Source organism: Pseudophryne corroboree, unplaced genomic scaffold (genome assembly GCF_028390025.1).
Source record: "Pseudophryne corroboree isolate aPseCor3 unplaced genomic scaffold, aPseCor3.hap2 scaffold_1218, whole genome shotgun sequence".
NCBI classification, from domain to species: Eukaryota; Metazoa; Chordata; class Amphibia; order Anura; family Myobatrachidae; genus Pseudophryne; species Pseudophryne corroboree.
Window position 1 is genome coordinate 10,676 of NW_026967844.1, and position 19,325 is coordinate 30,000.

The following is a 19,325-nucleotide window of genomic DNA, read 5'->3' on the forward strand; positions in this document are numbered from 1 at the left end:
ATACCCCTTTTCTCTTTTCATAAGCAGACGAGGTTTGAAGCCAACCTTGACCCACTGCTTGGATGACATCACTTGCTGCCTTTCCAATGAAGCAAGTTTAATTTAATAATAGGTGAAAAACCATCCCTACAAAGGTGTTAATCAGATACTTGGCTTTGTGGACACTTTTCAGAGCACAAATTTGTTAGCATAAAAATAAAGCCAGAAAATGAAGAGCTGTTTAATCACTCAATTGGATTTTTCTGCCAGCATATTTCTTTTTCTCTGCAACCCACTGCTAAATTGTGCTTTGTGGCTGTTTTTTTTATAAAATCACTTAATCAAATCTAACTCTGATTACATCAGAGAAGGCCAGGTACCCTACACCATAAGAGGTGGTTTGAAATTTTTACTTGTCTACTTAAAGATCACCAAAATCTGATAACAAGGTCAATTACGTCCCTAGGTGGGATTGAACCACCAACCTTTTGGTTAACAACTGAACACGCTAACTGTTTGTGCCTCAGAGACACTTTGCGAAAGTACATACTGACAAAGGCTAATAAGCATTCATCTAGAACGTTTCCTAGAAAAACTTTAAAAAGTCAATAATCTGGAGAGTTTTTGTAAGATGTTTCTTCCATCAACCAATGAAGAAACACATTGGTACTTTCCCATGATGAGTGAGTGCTTCAGGATCTCTTGCACTTACATGTGCAGCAGAGTACTGTAATGGAAGCATGCTGGGTCCATAACCCAGAGGTAGGCAGATTGAAACTATCCTCTGCTATATGCATTGTTTTTTGTTAATTAAAGTAATCCAAAACTGGGATTGATATTTTTGCTCTTTTATTTTTACTTAAAGTACAATAACTTTTACCATTTTAATTTGTTTTAATAGTATATTGACAGTATTGTTTTCTTTCAAAAATCCACTTAATTTTCTTTACCCTATTATTAAAATGGTAATTGACAAAAACAAACTACATTGTCACCAGAAGAGCAGTACAAAATATACAAGTGATATATTAAAATCATCTTTCCAGCTTTAATTTCAATGATGCCTTGGTGCAACAATTTTGTGAGAAACATCTTCACCCATAAAGAAAGATTTTCTTAATTCCTTACCTGTGTGCTGATTAGATATCACCTTGTTTTCACATTAAACAGACTTCCCCTTGAGGAAGCAGCAAGGATGCAGTGACGTTTATGTTTCCTGGTGTCAACCTGTATTATTTCAGTAGACATTGAAATGAGGATGCATCTTGCTGCCTTTCCAATGAAGCAAGTTTAATTCAGTAATAGGTGAAAAACCATTCCTACTAAAGGTGTTAATCAGAGACTTGGCTTTGTGGACACTTTTCAGAGAGCAAATTTGTTAGCATAAACATAAAATCAGAAAATGAAGAGCTGTTTAATCACTCAATTGGACTTTTCTGCCAGCATAATTTTTTTTCTCTGCAACCCACTGCTAAATTGTGCTTCCTAGCTGTTTTTTATAAAATCACTTAATCAAATCTAACTCTGATTACATCAGAGAAGGCCGGGTACCCTACACCATAAGAGGGGGTTTGAAATTTTGACTTGTCTACTTAAAGATCACCAAAATCTGATAACAAGGTCAATTACGTCCCTGGGTGGGATTGAATCACCAACCTTTAGGTTAATAGCCATACACACTAACTGATTGCGCCATAGCGACACTTTGCGAAAGTACATACTGACAAAGGCTAATAAGCATTCATCTAGAACGTTTCCTAGAAAAACTTTAAAAAGTCAATAATCTGGAGAATTTTTGTAAGAAACACATTGGTACTTTCCCATGATGAGTGAGTGCTTCAGGATCTCTTGCACTTACATGGGCTATTAACCAAAAGGTTCCCACCCAGTGATGTAATTGACCTTGTGATCAGATTTTGGTGATCTTTAAGTAGACAAGTCAAAATTTCAAACCCCCTCTTATGGTGTAGGGTACCTGGCCTTCTCTGACGTAATCAGAGTTAGATTTAATTAAGGTGCGCAAGGGCATAGAAGGGAGCGGTTTAAGAAAAGAGAAGTGGAAACAGACAGCAAACTAGGCTGGAGAGAGACCTGAGACAAAGAGATCTGAATTATACGAGAGCCGACCAGGGGAAACACAAATTATGCAGTCAAGTTTCCCACATTTGGGGAAATCGCAGGAGCAGCACACCCAGAGTGCAATGGGTGAGCCTTGCCCTGGGAGAAGCACCTTCATGATCATAGTATCTCACCTGGCAGGTAAGTAGGAGTTGGGCTAGTGCTGGGGAGGGTCGCTGCTCGGGTACGCCCCTGTCAAGTGAAGGAGATCCAACTGAGGCAGCACAAGGGAACTCTCGAAAGAAGAACAAGGCTAGAGGAAGATCTGAGACAAAGAAATCTGACTTTTACCAGAGCTGACCAGAGGAAAGCACAAACACAGTACCCCACTACCACCAGGAAACATTAACGCCACTGCATCCTTGCTGCTTTCTCATGTGGTAGTCTATTTAATGTGAAAACAAGGTGATATCTAATTAGCACACAGAAAAGAAAATTAAGTGAATTTTTGAAAGAAAACAATACTGTCAATATACTATTAAAACAAATTAAAATGGTAAAAGTTATTGTACTTTAAGTAAAAATAAAAGAGCAAAAATGTCAATCCCAGTTTTGGATTACTTTAATTAACAAAAAAAATGCATATAGCAGAGGATAGTTTCAATCTGCCTACCTCTGGGTTATGGACCCAGCATGCTTCCATTACAGTACTCTGCTGCACATGTATGTGCAAGAGATCCTGAAGCACTCACTCATCATGGGAAAGTACCAATGTGTTTCTTCATTGGTTGATGGAAGAAACATCTTACAAAAACTCTCCACATTATTGACTTTTTAAAATGTTTCTAGGAAACGTTCTAGATGAATGCTTATTAGCCTTTTTCAGTATATGCTTTTGCAAAGTGTCGCTGTGGCGCAATCAGTTAGTGTGTAAGGCTATTAACCAAAAGGTTGGTGGTTCAATCCCACCCAGGGACGTAATTGACCTTGTTATCAGATTTTGGTGATCTTTATGTAGACAAGTCAAAATTTCAAACCCCCTCTTATGGTGTAGGGTACCTGGCCTTCTCTGATGTAATCAGAGTTAGATTTGATTCAGTGATTTTATAAAAACAGCTAGGAAGCACAATTTAGCAGTGGGTTGCAGAGAAAAAGAAATATGCTGGCAAAAAAATCCAATTGAGTGATTAAACAGCTCTTCATTTTCTGGCTTTATTTTTATGCTAACAAATTTGTTCTCTGAAAAGTGTCCACAAAGCCAAGTCTCTGATTAACACCTTTGTAGGGATGGTTTTTCACCTATTACTAAATTAAACTTGCTTCATTGGAAAGGCAGCAAGATGCATCCTCATTTCAATATCTACAGAAATAATACAGGTTGACACCAGGAAACATTAACGCCACTGCATCCTTGCTGCTTTCTCATGTGGAAGTCTGTTTAATGTGAAAACAAGGTGATATCTAATTAGCACACAGGTAAGGAATTAAGAAAATCTTTATTTAAGGGTGAAGATGTTTCTCACAAAATCGTTGCCCCAATGCATCATTGAAATTCAAGCTGGAAAGATGATTTTAATATATCACTTGTACATTTTGTATTGCTCTTCTGGTGACAATGTAGTTTGTTTTTGTCAATTACCATTTTAATAATCGGGTAAAGAAAATTAATTGGATTTTTGAAAGAAAACAATACTGTCAATATACTATTAAAACAAATTAAAATGGTAAAAGTTATTGTACTTTAAGTAAAAATAAAAGAGCAAAAATATCAATCCCAGTTTTGGATTACTTTAATTAACAAAAAAAAATGCATATAGCAAAGGATAGTTTCAATCTGCCTACCTCTGGGTTATGGACCCAGCATGCTTCCATTACAGTACTCTGCTGCACATGTAAGTGCAAGAGGTCCTGAAGCACTCACTTATCATGGGAAAGTACCAATGTGTTTCTTCATTGGTTGATGGAAGAAACATCTTACAAAAACTCTCCACATTATTGACTTTTTAAAATGTTTCTAGGAAACGTTCTAGATATATGCTTATTAGCCTTTGTCAGTATGTACTTTTGCAAAGTGTCGCTGTGGCGCAATCAGTTAGTGTGTATGGTTATTAACCAAAAGGTTGGTGGTTCAATCCCACCCAGGGACGTAATTGACCTTGTTATCAGATTTTGGTGATCTTTAAGTAGACAAGTCAAAATTTCAAACCCCCTCTTATGGTGTAGGGTACCTGGCCTTCTCTGATGTAATCAGAGTTAGATTTGATTCAGTGATTTTATAAAAACAGCTAGGAAGCACAATTTAGCAGTGGGTTGCAGAGAAAAAGAAATATGCTGGCAAAAAAATCCAATTGAGTGATTAAACAGCTCTTCATTTTCTGGCTTTATTTTTATGCTAACAAATTTGTTCTCTGAAAAGTGTCCACAAAGCCAAGTCTCTGATTAACACCTTTGTAGGGATGGTTTTTCACCTATTACTAAATTAAACTTGCTTCATTGGAAAGGCAGCAAGATGCATCCTCATTTCAATGTCTACTGAAATAATACAGGTTGACACCAGGAAACATTAACGCCACTGCATCCTTGCTGCTTTCGCATGTGGAAGTCTGTTTAATGTGAAAACAAGGTGATATCTAATTAGCACACAGGTAAGGAATTAAGAAAATCTTTATTTAAGGGTGAAGGTGTTTCTCACAAAATCGTTGCCCCAATGCATCATTGAAATTCAAGCTGGAAAGATGATTTTAATATATCACTTGTACATTTTGTATTGCTCTTCTGGTGACAATGTCGTTTGTTTTTGTCAATTACCATTTTAATAATAGGGTAAAGAAAATTAAGTGGATTTTTGAAAGAAAACAATACTGTCAATATACTATTAAAACAAATTAAAATGGTAAAAGTTATTGTACTTTAAGTAAAAATAAAAGAGCAAAAATATCAATCCCAGTTTTGGATTACTTTAATTAACAAAAAAAAATGCATATAGCAGAGGATAGTTTCAATCTGCCTACCTCTGGGTTATGGGCCCAGCATTTTTCCATTGCAGTACTCTGCTGCACATGTAAGTGCAAGAGATCCTGAAGCACTCACTCATCATGGGAAAGTACCAATGTGTTTCTTCGTTGGTTGATGGAAGAAACATCTTACAAAAACTCTCCAGATTATTGACTTTTTAAAGTTTTTCTAGGAAACGTTCTAGATGAATGCTTATTAGCCTTTGTCAGTATGTACATTTGTAAAGTGTCTCTGTGGCGCAATCTGTTAGTGTGTTTGGTTATTAATCAAAGGGTTGGTGGTTCAATCCCACCCAGGGATGTAATTGACCTTGTTATCAGATTTTGGTGATCTTTAAGTAGACAAGTCAAAATTTCAAACCCCCTTCTTATGGTGTAGGGTACCTGGCCTACTCTGATGTAATCAGAGTTAGATTTGAATAAGTGATTTTATAAAAAAAACAGCTAGGAAGCACAATTTAGCAGTGGGTTGCAGAGAAAAAGAAATATGCTGGCAGAAAAATCCAATTGAGTGATTAAACAGCTCTTCATTTTCTAGCTTTATTTTTATGCTAACGAATTTGTTCTCTGAAAAGTGTCCACAAAGCCAAGTATCTGATTAACATATTTGTAGGGATGGTTTTTCACCTATTACTAAATTAAACTTGCTTCATTGGAAAGGCAGCAAGATGCATCCTCATTTCAATATCTACTGAAATAATACAGGTTGACACCAGGAAACATTAACGCCACTGCATCATTGCTGCTTTCTCATGTGGAAGTCTGTTTAATGTGAAAACAAGGTGATATCTAATTAGCACACAGGTAAGGAATTAAGAAAATCTTTATTTAAGGGTGAAGATGTTTCTCACAAAATCGTTGCCCCAATGCATCATTGAAATTCAAGCTGGAAAGATGATTTTAATATATCACTTGTACATTTTGTATTGCTCTTCTGGTGACAATGTAGTTTGTTTTTGTCAATTACCATTTTAATAATCGGGTAAAGAAAATTAATTGGATTTTTGAAAGAAAACAATACTGTCAATATACTATTAAAACAAATTAAAATGGTAAAAGTTATTGTACTTTAAGTAAAAATAAAAGCTAAAATATCAATCCCAGTTTTGGATTACTTTAATGAACAAAAAAAAAATGCATATAGCAAAGGATAGTTTCAATCTGCCTACCTCTTGGTTATGGGCCCAGCATGCTTCCATTGCAGTAGTCTGCTGCACATGTAAGTGCAAGAGATCCTGAAGCACTCACTCATCATGCGAAAGTACCAATGTGTTTCTTCATTGGTTGCTGGAAGAAACATCTTACAAAAACTCTCCAGATTATTGACTTTTTAAAGTTTTTCTAGGAAACGTTCTAGATGAATGCTTATTAGTCTTTGTCAGTATGTACTTTTCGCAAAGTGTCTCTGTGGCGCAATCGGTTAGTGTGTTCAGCTATTAATCAAAAGGTTGGTGGTTCAATCCCATCCAGGGACGTAATTGACCTTGTGATCAGATTTTGGTAATATTTAAGTAGACAAGTCAAAATTGCAAACCCCCTCTTATGGTGTAGGGTACCTGGCCTTCTCTGATGTAATCAGAGTTAGATTTCATTAAGTGATTTTATAAAAAAACAGCTAGGAAGCACAATTTAGCAGTGGGTTGCAGAGAAAAAGAAAAATGCTGGCAGAAAAATCCAATTGAGTGATTAAACAGCTCTTCATTTTCTGGCTTTATTTTTATGATAACAAATTTGTTCTCTGAAAAGTGTCCACAAAGCCAAGTATCTGATTAACATCTTTGTAGGGATGGTTTTTCACCTATTACTAAATTAAACTTGCTTCATTGGAAAGGCAGCAAGATGCATCCTCATTTCAATATCTACGGAAATAATACAGGTTGACACCAGGAAACATTAACGCCACTGCATCTTTGCTGTTTTCTCATGTGGAAGTCTGTTTAATGTGAAAACAAGGTGATATCTAATTAGCACACAGGTAAGGAATTAAGAACATCTTTATTTAAGGGTGAAGATGTTTCTCACAAAATCGTTGCCCCAATGCATCATTGAAATTCAAGCTGGAAAGATGATTTTAATATATCACTTGTACATTTTGTATTGCTCTTCTGGTGACAATGTAGTTTGTTTTTGTCAATTACCATTTTAATAATCGGGTAAAGAAAATTAATAGGATTTTTGAAAGAAAACAATACTGTCAATATACTATTAAAACAAATTAAAATGGTAAAAGTTATTGTACTTTAAGTAAAAATAAAAGAGCAAAAATATCAATCCCAGTTTTGGATTACTTTAATTAACAAAAAAAATGCATATAGCAGAGGATAGTTTCAATCTGCCTACCTCTGGGTTATGGACCCAGCATGCTTCCATTACAGTACTCTGCTGCACATGTAAGTGCAAGAGATCCTGAAGCACTCACTCATCATGGGAAAGTACCAATGTGTTTCTTCATTGGTTGATGGAAGAAACATCTTACAAAAACTCTCCACATTATTGACTTTTTAAAATGTTTCTAGGAATCGTTCTAGATGAATGCTTATTAGCCTTTGTCAGTATGTTCTTTTGCAAAGTGTCGCTGTGGCGCAATCAGTTAGTGTGTAAGGCTATTAACCAAAAGGTTGGTGATTCAATCCCACCAAGGGACTTAATTGACCTTGTTATCAGATTTTGGTGATCTTTAAGTAGACAAGTCAAAATTTCAAACCCCCTATTATGGTGTAGGGTACCTGGCCTTCTCTAATGTAATCAGAGTTAGATTTGATTCAGTGATTTTATAAAAACAGCTAGGAAGAACAATTTAGCAGTGGGTTGCAGAGAAAAAGAAATATGCTGGCAGAAAAATCCAATTGAGTGATTAAACAGCTCTTCATTTTCTGGCTTTATTTTTATACTAACAAATTTGTTCTCTGAAAAGTGTCCACAAAGCCAAGTCTCTGATTAACACCTTTGTAGGGATGGTTTTTCACCTATTACTAAATTAAACTTGCTTCATTGGAAAGGCAGCAAGATGCATCTTCATTTCAATGTCTACTGAAATAATACAGGTTGACACCAGGAAACATTAACGCCACTGCATCCTTGCTGCTTTCGCATGTGGAAGTCTGTTTAATATGAAAACAAGGTGATATCTAATTAGCACACAGGTAAGGAATTAAGAAAATCTTTATTTAAGGGTGAAGATGTTTCTCACAAAATCGTTGCCCCAATGCATCATTGAAATTCAAGCTGGAAAGATGATTTTAATATATCACTTGTACATTTTGTATTGCTCTTCTGGTGACAATGTAGTTTGTTTTTGTCAATTACCATTTTAATAATCGGGTAAAGAAAATTAAGTGGATTTTTGAAAGAAAACAATACTGTCAATATACTATTAAAACAAATTAAAATGGTAAAAGTTATTGTACTTTAAGTAAAAATAAAAGAGCAATAATATCAATCCCAGTTTTGGATTACTTTAATTAACAAAAAAAAATGCATATAGCAGAGGATAGTTTCAATCTGCCTACCTCTGGGTTATGGACCCAGCATGCTTCCATTACAGTACTCTGCTGCACATGTAAGTGCAAGAGGTCCTGAAGCACTCACTTATCATGGGAAAGTACCAATGTGTTTCTTCATTGGTTGATGGAAGAAACATCTTACAAAAACTCTCCACATTATTGACTTTTTAAAATGTTTCTAGGAATCGTTCTAGATGAATGCTTATTAGCCTTTGTCAGTATGTACTTTTGCAAAGTGTAGCTGTGGCGCAATCAGTTAGTGTGTAAGGCTATTAACCAAAAGGTTGGTTATTCAATCCCACCCAGGGACTTAATTGACCTTGTTATCAGATTTTGGTGATCTTTAAGTAGACAAGTCAAAATTTCAAACCCCCTGTTATGGTGTAGGGTACCTGGCCTTCTCTGATGTAATCAGAGTTAGATTTGATTCAGTGATTTTATAAAAACAGCTAGGAAGCACAATTTGGCAGTGGGTTGCAGAGAAAAAGAAATATGCTGGCAGAAAAATCCAATTGAGTGATTAAACAGCTCTTCATTTTCTGGCTTTATTTTTATGCTAACTAATTTGTTCTCTGAAAAGTGTCCACAAAGCCAAGTATCTGATTAACATATTTGTAGGGATGGTTTTTCACCTATTACTAAATTAAACTTGCTTCATTGGAAAGGCAGCAAGATGCATCCTCATTTCAATATCTACTGAAATAATACAGGTTGACACCAGGAAACATTAACGCCACTGCATCCTTGCTGCTTTCTCATGTGGAAGTCTGTTTAATGTGAAAACAAGGTGATATCTAATTAGCACACAGGTAAGGAATTAAGAAAATCTTTATTTAAGGGTGAAGATGTTTCTCACAAAATCGTTGCCCCAATGCATCATTGAAATTCAAGCTGGAAAGATGATTTTAATATATCACTTGTACATTTTGTATTGCTCTTATGGTGACAATGTAGTTTGTTTTTGTCAATTACCATTTTAATAATAGGGTAAAGAAAATTAAGTGGATTTTTGAAAGAAAACAATACTGTCAATATACTATTAAAACAAATTAAAATGGTAAAAGTTATTGTACTTTAAGTAAAAATAAAAGCTAAAATATCAATCCCAGTTTTGGATTACTTTAATGAACAAAAAAAAAAATTCATATAGCAAAGGATAGTTTCAATCTGCCTACCTCTGAGTTATGGGCCCAGCATGCTTCCATTGCAGTACTCTGCTGCACATGTAAGTGCAAGAGATCCTGAAGCACTCACTCATCATGCGAAAGTACCAATGTGTTTCTTCATTGGTTGCTGGAAGAAACATCTTACAAAAACTCTCCAGATTATTGACTTTTTAAAGTTTTTCTAGGAAACGTTCTAGATGAATGCTTATTAGTCTTTGTCAGTATGTGCTTTTTGCAAAGTGTCTCTGTGGCGCAATCGGTTAGTGTGTTCAGCTATTTATCAAAAGGTTGGTGGTTCAATCCCACCCAGGGACGTAATTGACCTTGTGATCAGATTTTGGTGATATTTAAGTAGACAAGTCAAAATTGCAAACCCCCTCTTATGGTATAGGGTACCTGGCCTTCTCTGATGTAATCAGAGTTAGATTTGATTAAGTGATTTTATAAAAAAACAGCTAGGAAGCACAATTTAGCAGTGGGTTGCAGAGAAAAAGAAAAATGCTGGCAGAAAAATCCAATTGAGTGATTAAACAGCTCTTCATTTTCTGGCTTTATTTTTATGATTACAAATTTGTTCTCTGAAAAGTGTCCACAAAGCCAAGTATCTGATTAACATCTTTGTAGGGATGGTTTTTCACCTATTACTAAATTAAACTTGCTTCATTGGAAAGGCAGCAAGATGCATCCTCATTTCAATATCTACGGAAATAATACAGGTTGACACCAGGAAACATTAACGCCACTGCATATTTGCTGTTTTCGCATGTGAAAGTCTGTTTAATGTGAAAACAAGGTGATATCTAATTAGCACACAGGTAAGGAATTAAGAAAATCTTTATTTAAGGGTGAAGGTGTTTCTCACAAAATCGTTGCCCCAATGCATCATTGAAATTCAAGCTGGAAAGATGATTTTAATATATCACTTGTACATTTTGTATTGCTCTTCTGGTGACAATGTAGTTTGTTTTTGTCAATTACCATTTTAATAATAGGGTAAAGAAAATTAAGTGGATTTTTGAAAGAAAACAATACTGTCAATATACTATTAAAACAAATTAAAATGGTAAAAGTTATTGTACTTTAAGTAAAAATAAAAGAGCAAAAATATCAATCCCAGTTTTGGATTACTTTAATTAACAAAAAAAAATGCATATAGCAGAGGATAGTTTCAATCTGCCTACCTCTGGGTTATGGGCCCAGCATTTTTCCATTGCAGTACTCTGCTGCACATGTAAGTGCAAGAGATCCTGAAGCACTCACTCATCATGGGAAAGTACCAATGTGTTTCTTCGTTGGTTGATGGAAGAAACATCTTACAAAAACTCTCCAGATTATTGACTTTTTAAAGTTTTTCTAGGAAACGTTCTAGATGAATGCTTATTAGCCTTTGTCAGTATGTACGTTTGTAAAGTGTCTCTGTGGCGCAATCTGTTAGTGTGTTTGGTTATTAATCAAAGGGTTGGTGGTTCAATCCCACACAGGGATGTAATTGACCTTGTTATCAGATTTTGGTGATCTTTAAGTAGACAAGTCAAAATTTCAAACCCCCTTCTTATGGTGTAGGGTACCTGGCCTACTCTGATGTAATCAGAGTTAGATTTGAATAAGTGATTTTATAAAAAAAACAGCTAGGAAGCACAATTTAGCAGTGGGTTGCAGAGAAAAAGAAATATGCTGGCAGAAAAATCCAATTGAGTGATTAAACAGCTCTTCATTTTCTGGCTTTATTTTTATGCTAACGAATTTGTTCTCTGAAAAGTGTCCACAAAGCCAAGTATCTGATTAACATATTTGTAGGGATGGTTTTTCACCTATTACTAAATTAAACTTGCTTCATTGGAAAGGCAGCAAGATGCATCCTCATTTCAATATCTACTGAAATAATACAGGTTGACACCAGGAAACATTAACGCCACTGCATCCTTGCTGCTTTCTCATGTGGAAGTCTGTTTAATGTGAAAACAAGGTGATATCTAATTAGCACACAGGTAAGGAATTAAGAAAATCTTTATTTAAGGGTGAAGATGTTTCTCACAAAATCGTTGCCCCAATGCATCATTGAAATTCAAGCTGGAAAGATGATTTTAATATATCCCTTGTACATTTTGTATTGCTCTTCTGGTGACAATGTAGTTTGTTTTTGTCAATTACCATTTTAATAATCGGGTAAAGAAAATTAATTGGATTTTTGAAAGAAAACAATACTGTCAATATACTATTAAAACAAATTAAAATGGTAAAAGTTATTGTACTTTAAGTAAAAATAAAAGCTAAAATATCAATCCCAGTTTTGGATTACTTTAATGAACAAAAAAAAAATGCATATAGCAAAGGATAGTTTCAATCTGCCTACCTCTGGGTTATGGGCCCAGCATGCTTCCATTGCAGTACTCTGCTGCACATGTAAGTGCAAGAGATCCTGAAGCACTCACTCATCATGCGAAAGTACCAATGTGTTTCTTCATTGGTTGCTGGAAGAAACATCTTACAAAAACTCTCCAGATTATTGACTTTTTAAAGTTTTTCTAGGAAACGTTCTAGATGAATGCTTATTAGTCTTTGTCAGTATGGACTTTTCGCAAAGTGTCTCTGTGGCGCAATCGGTTAGTGTGTTCAGCTATTAATCAAAAGGTTGGTGGTTCAATCCCATCCAGGGACGTAATTGACCTTGTGATCAGATTTTGGTAATATTTAAGTAGACAAGTCAAAATTGCAAACCCCCTCTTATGGTGTAGGGTACCTGGCCTTCTCTGATGTAATCAGAGTTAGATTTGATTAAGTGATTTTATAAAAAAACAGCTAGGAAGCACAATTTAGCAGTGGGTTGCAGAGAAAAAGAAAAATGCTGGCAGAAAAATCCAATTGAGTGATTAAACAGCTCTTCATTTTCTGGCTTTATTTTTATGATAACAAATTTGTTCTCTGAAAAGTGTCCACAAAGCCAAGTATCTGATTAACATCTTTGTAGGGATGGTTTTTCACCTATTACTAAATTAAACTTGCTTCATTGGAAAGGCAGCAAGATGCATCCTCATTTCAATATCTACGGAAATAATACAGGTTGACACCAGGAAACATTAACGCCACTGCATCTTTGCTGTTTTCTCATGTGGAAGTCTGTTTAATGTGAAAACAAGGTGATATCTAATTAGCACACAGGTAAGGAATTAAGAACATCTTTATTTAAGGGTGAAGATGTTTCTCACAAAATCGTTGCCCCAATGCATCATTGAAATTCAAGCTGGAAAGATGATTTTAATATATCACTTGTACATTTTGTATTGCTCTTCTGGTGACAATGTAGTTTGTTTTTGTCAATTACCATTTTAATAATCGGGTAAAGAAAATTAATAGGATTTTTGAAAGAAAACAATACTGTCAATATACTATTAAAACAAATTAAAATGGTAAAAGTTATTGTACTTTAAGTAAAAATAAAAGAGCAAAAATATCAATCCCAGTTTTGGATTACTTTAATTAACAAAAAAAATGCATATAGCAGAGGATAGTTTCAATCTGCCTACCTCTGGGTTATGGACCCAGCATGCTTCCATTACAGTACTCTGCTGCACATGTAAGTGCAAGAGATCCTGAAGCACTCACTCATCATGGGAAAGTACCAATGTGTTTCTTCATTGGTTGATGGAAGAAACATCTTACAAAAACTCTCCACATTATTGACTTTTTAAAATGTTTCTAGGAATCGTTCTAGATGAATGCTTATTAGCCTTTGTCAGTATGTTCTTTTGAAAAGTGTCGCTGTGGCGCAATCAGTTAGTGTGTAAGGCTATTAACCAAAAGGTTGGTGGTTCAATCCCACCAAGGGACTTAATTGACCTTGTTATCAGATTTTGGTGATCTTTAAGTAGACAAGTCAAAATTTCAAACCCCCTGTTATGGTGTAGGGTACCTGGCCTTCTCTAATGTAATCAGAGTTAGATTTGATTCAGTGATTTTATAAAAACAGCTAGGAAGAACAATTTAGCAGTGGGTTGCAGAGAAAAAGAAATATGCTGGCAGAAAAATCCAATTGAGTGATTAAACAGCTCTTCATTTTCTGGCTTTATTTTTATACTAACAAATTTGTTCTCTGAAAAGTGTCCACAAAGCCAAGTCTCTGATTAACACCTTTGTAGGGATGGTTTTTCACCTATTACTAAATTAAACTTGCTTCATTGGAAAGGCAGCAAGATGCATCTTCATTTCAATGTCTACTGAAATAATACAGGTTGACACCAGGAAACATTAACGCCACTGCATCTTTGCTGTTTTCTCATGTGGAAGTCTGTTTAATGTGAAAACAAGGTGATATCTAATTAGCACACAGGTAAGGAATTAAGAAAATCTTTATTTAAGGGTGAAGATGTTTCTCACAAAATCGTTGCCCCAATGCATCATTGAAATTCAAGCTGGAAAGATGATTTTAATATATCACTTGTACATTTTGTATTGCTCTTCTGGTGACAATGTAGTTTGTTTTTGTCAATTACCATTTTAATAATCGGGTAAAGAAAATTAAGTGGATTTTTGAAAGAAAACAATACTGTCAATATACTATTAAAACAAATTAAAATGGTAAAAGTTATTGTACTTTAAGTAAAAATAAAAGAGCAAAAATATCAATCCCAGTTTTGGATTACTTTAATTAACAAAAAAAAATGCATATAGCAGAGGATAGTTTCAATCTGCCTACCTCTGGGTTATGGACCCAGCATGCTTCCATTACAGTACTCTGCTGCACATGTAAGTGCAAGAGGTCCTGAAGCACTCACTTATCATGGGAAAGTACCAATGTGTTTCTTCATTGGTTGATGGAAGAAACATCTTACAAAAACTCTCCACATTATTGACTTTTTAAAATGTTTCTAGGAATCGTTCTAGATGAATGCTTATTAGCCTTTGTCAGTATGTACTTTTGCAAAGTGTAGCTGTGGCGCAATCAGTTAGTGTGTAAGGCTATTAACCAAAAGGTTGGTTGTTCAATCCCACCCAGGGACTTAATTGACCTTGTTATCAGATTTTGATGATCTTTAAGTAGACAAGTCAAAATTTCAAACCCCCTGTTATGGTGTAGGGTACCTGGCCTTCTCTGATGTAATCAGAGTTAGATTTGATTCAGTGATTTTATAAAAACAGCTAGGAAGCTCAATTTGGCAGTGGGTTGCAGAGAAAAAGAAATATGCTGGCAGAAAAATCCAATTGAGTGATTAAACAGCTCTTCATTTTCTGGCTTTATTTTTATGCTAACTAATTTGTTCTCTGAAAAGTGTCCACAAAGCCAAGTATCTGATTAACATATTTGTAGGGATGGTTTTTCACCTATTACTAAATTAAACTTGCTTCATTGGAAAGGCAGCAAGATGCATCCTCATTTCAATATCTACTGAAATAATACAGGTTGACACCAGGAAACATTAACGCCACTGCATCCTTGCTGCTTTCTCATGTGGAAGTCTGTTTAATGTGAAAACAAGGTGATATCTAATTAGCACACAGGTAAGGAATTAAGAAAATCTTTATTTAAGGGTGAAGATGTTTCTCACAAAATCGTTGCCCCAATGCATCATTGAAATTCAAGCTGGAAAGATGATTTTAATATATCACTTGTACATTTTGTATTGCTCTTATGGTGACAATGTAGTTTGTTTTTGTCAATTACCATTTTAATAATAGGGTAAAGAAAATTAAGTGGATTTTTGAAAGAAAACAATACTGTCAATATACTATTAAAACAAATTAAAATGGTAAAAGTTATTGTACTTTAAGTAAAAATAAAAGCTAAAATATCAATCCCAGTTTTGGATTACTTTAATGAACAAAAAAAAAAAAATCATATAGCAAAGGATAGTTTCAATCTGCCTACCTCTGGGTTATGGGCCCAGCATGCTTCCATTGCAGTACTCTGCTGCACATGTAAGTGCAAGAGATCCTGAAGCACTCACTCATCATGCGAAAGTACCAATGTGTTTCTTCATTGGTTGCTGGAAGAAACATCTTACAAAAACTCTCCAGATTATTGACTTTTTAAAGTTTTTCTAGGAAACGTTCTAGATGAATGCTTATTAGTCTTTGTCAGTATGTGCTTTTTGCAAAGTGTCTCTGTGGCGCAATCGGTTAGTGTGTTCAGCTATTTATAAAAAGGTTGGTGGTTCAATTCCACCCAGGGACGTAATTGACCTTGTGATCAGATTTTGGTGATATTTAAGTAGACAAGTCAAAATTGCAAACCCCCTCTTATGGTATAGGGTACCTGGCCTTCTCTGATGTAATCAGAGTTAGATTTGATTAAGTGATTTTATAAAAAAACAGCTAGGAAGCACAATTTAGCAGTGGGTTGCAGATAAAAAGAAAAATGCTGGCAGAAAAATCCAATTGAGTGATTAAACAGCTCTTCATTTTCTGGCTTTATTTTTATGATTACAAATTTGTTCTCTGAAAAGTGTCCACAAAGCCAAGTATCTGATTAACACCTTTGTAGGGATGGTTTTTCACCTATTACTAAATTAAACTTGTTTCATTGGAAAGGCAGCAAGATGCATCCTCATTTCAATATCTACGGAAATAATACAGGTTGACACCAGGAAACATTAACGCCACTGCATATTTGCTGTTTTCTCATGTGGAAGTCTGTTTAATGTGAAAACAAGGTGATATCTAATTAGCACACAGGTAAGGAATTAAGAAAATCTTTATTTAAGGGTGAAGATGTTTCTCACAAAATCGTTGCCCCAATGCATCATTGAAATTCAAGCTGGAAAGATGATTTTAATATATCACTTGTACATTTTGTATTGCTCTTCTGGTGACAATGTAGTTTGTTTTTGTCAATTACCATTTTAATAATCGGGTAAAGAAAATTAATTGGATTTTTGAAAGAAAACAATACTGTCAATATACTATTAAAACAAATTAAAATGGTAAAAGTTATTGTACTTTAAGTAAAAATAAAAGAGCAAAAATATCAATCCCAGTTTTGGATTACTTTAATTAACAAAAAAAAATGCATATAGCAGAGGATAGTTTCAATCTGCCTACCTCTGGGTTATGGACCCAGCATGCTTCCATTACAGTACTCTGCTGCACATGTAAGTGCAAAAGATCCTGAAGCACTCACTCATCATGGGAAAGTACCAATGTGTTTCTTCATTGGTTGATGGAAGAAACATCTTACAAAAACTCTCCACATTATTGACTTTTTAAAATGTTTCTAGGAATCGTTCTAGATGAATGCTTATTAGCCTTTGTCAGTATGTACTTTTGCAAAGTGTCGCTGTGGCGCAATCAGTTAGTGTGTAAGGCTATTAACCAAAAGGTTGGTGGTTCAATCCCACCCAGGGACTTAATTGACCTTGTTATCAGATTTTGGTGATCTTTAAGTAGACAAGTCAAAATGTCAAACCCCCTGTTATGGTGTAGGGTACCTGGCCTTCTCTGATGTAATCAGAGTTAGATTTGATTCAGTGATTTTATAAAAACAGCTAGGAAGCACAATTTAGCAGTGGGTTGCAGAGAAAAAGAAATATGCTGGCAGAAAAATCCAATTGAGTGATTAAACAGCTCTTCATTTTCTGGCTTTATTTTTATGCTAACAAATTTGTGCTCTGAAAAGTGTCCACAAAGCCAAGTATCTGATTAACACCTTTGTAGGGATGGTTTTTCACCTATTATTAAATTAAACTTGCTTCATTGGAAAGGCAGCAAGTGATGTCATCCAAGCAGTGGGTCAAAGTTGGCTTCAAACCTCGTCTGCTTATGAAAAGAGAAAAGGGGTATGCAGGGCATGGCGGCCTTTTGCGGTGCTTGGATGACCCCTAGTTCGCATTAAATAATGCAGTCGAGTTTCCCACATTTGGGGAAATCACAGGGGTGAGCATACCCAGAATGCAATGAATGAACCGCACCCTGGGAGAACAGTCTTCATGACCATGGTATCTCCTATGCAAAATAAGTATGATTTGGGATAGGGCTGGGGAGGGCCGCTGCTCAGGCACATCTCTGTCAAGTAAAGGAGATTCAACTGAGGCAGCACAAGGGAACTCTCATCTGGGGACAACAACTGCAGGGAGAACACATATTTTCAGATGAACATGGGAGGGCAGAAGGCTGCCTAATACTGAAGCACCCCCAAACAACAAACCAAATGCAACAACTAGTGCAAGCATTCCTGGGGGAAGGCCTGCAGCAGATGGATTTGCATATGGCGATGTCATCCAAGCAGTGGGTCAAAGTTGGCTTCAACCCTCGTCTGCATATGAAAAGAGAAAAGGGGCGTGCAGGGCATGGCGGCCTTTTGCGGCACTTGGATGACCCCTAGTTCGCATTAAACACCTCCACCCTCCGTCGGTGTGGGGCTCATGTTGGCTATGCCCCAACCCCTGAAGGATTCAAGCTGATTTCTTGCAGCAGCTGGGCACTGTAACAGCTCCAGAGCTGCTCTGTAAGGCAAGTAAAAGGGTGTGGGCCCTGCAGCACTACCTGTAGTTCGCATTGTGCGAGACCCCTAGTTCGCATTAAACACCCCCACCCTCCTTCGGTGTGGGGCTCATGTTGGCCATGCCCCAGCCCCTGAAGCATTCACGCTGATTTCTTGCAGCAGCTGGGCACTGTAACAGCTCAAGAGCTGCTCTATAAGGCAAGTAAAAGGGTGTGGGCCCTGCAGCACTACCTGTAGTTTGCATTGTGCATTGGAAGGCACAAAGTAAGCAGACGGGAGGAGAAGTCAGGATAGTGCACAAGGGTATAGACGGGAGGGGCTCAAGAAAAAAGAAGTGGAAACAGACAGCAAACTAGGCTTCCAATGCACAATGCAAACTACAGGTAGTGCTGCAGGGCCCACACCCTTTTACTTGCCTTACAGAGCAGCTCTGGAGCTGTTTAATCACTCAATTGGATTTTTCTGCCAGCATAATTTTTCTCTTACGTCCTAGAGGATGCTGGGGACTCCGTAAGGATAGACGGGCTCCGCAGGAGACATGGGCACTTTAAGAAAGACTTTAGATCTGGGTGTGCACTGGCTCCTCCCTCTATGCCCCTCCTCCAGACCTCAGTTTACTACTGTGCCCAGAGGAGACTGGGTGCTTTTCAGGGAGCTCTCCTGAGTTTCCTGACAGAAAGTATATTTGTTAGATTTTTTTATTTTCAGGGAGCCTGCTGGCAACAGACTCCCTGCATCGAGGGGCGGAGGGGAGAGATGCACACCTACTTCTGTGAGTTGATAGGCTCTGCTTCTTAGGCTACTGTACAGCATTAGCTCCAGAGGGATCGGTACGCAGGTCTCACCCTCGCCGTCCGTCCCAGAGCCGCGCCGCCGTCACCCTCGCAGAGCCGGAAGATAGAAGCCGGGTGAGTATGAGAAGAAAAGAAGACTTCAGAGGCGGCGGAAGACTTCATGATCTTCACTGAGGTAACGCACAGCAGTAAAGCTGTGCTCCATTGCTCCAATACACCTCACACACGGCAGTCAGTGTAAGGGTGAAGGGCGCAGGGGGGACGCCCTGGGCAGCAATATAGACCTCTCTTTGGCAAAATAAATATATATGCAGCTAGGCACTGTATATATATATAAGAGCCCCCGCCATTTTTTTACTATATTTCAGCGGGACAGA

At 36.6% G+C, this 19,325-nt stretch overlaps 1 non-coding gene and 1 pseudogene across 1 annotated transcript; both read right to left on the reverse strand.

The window, feature by feature from the left end:
* Positions 1-2,083: 2,083 nt before the first annotated feature.
* Positions 2,084-2,246, reverse strand: LOC134992632 (U1 spliceosomal RNA). Its single transcript, XR_010196766.1, has one exon. It is a non-coding gene; the product is annotated as a U1 spliceosomal RNA (small nuclear RNA).
* Positions 2,247-17,493: 15,247 nt separating this feature from the next.
* Positions 17,494-17,672, reverse strand: LOC134992688 (U1 spliceosomal RNA; annotated as a pseudogene).
* Between the last annotated feature and the right edge of the window lie 1,653 nt (positions 17,673-19,325).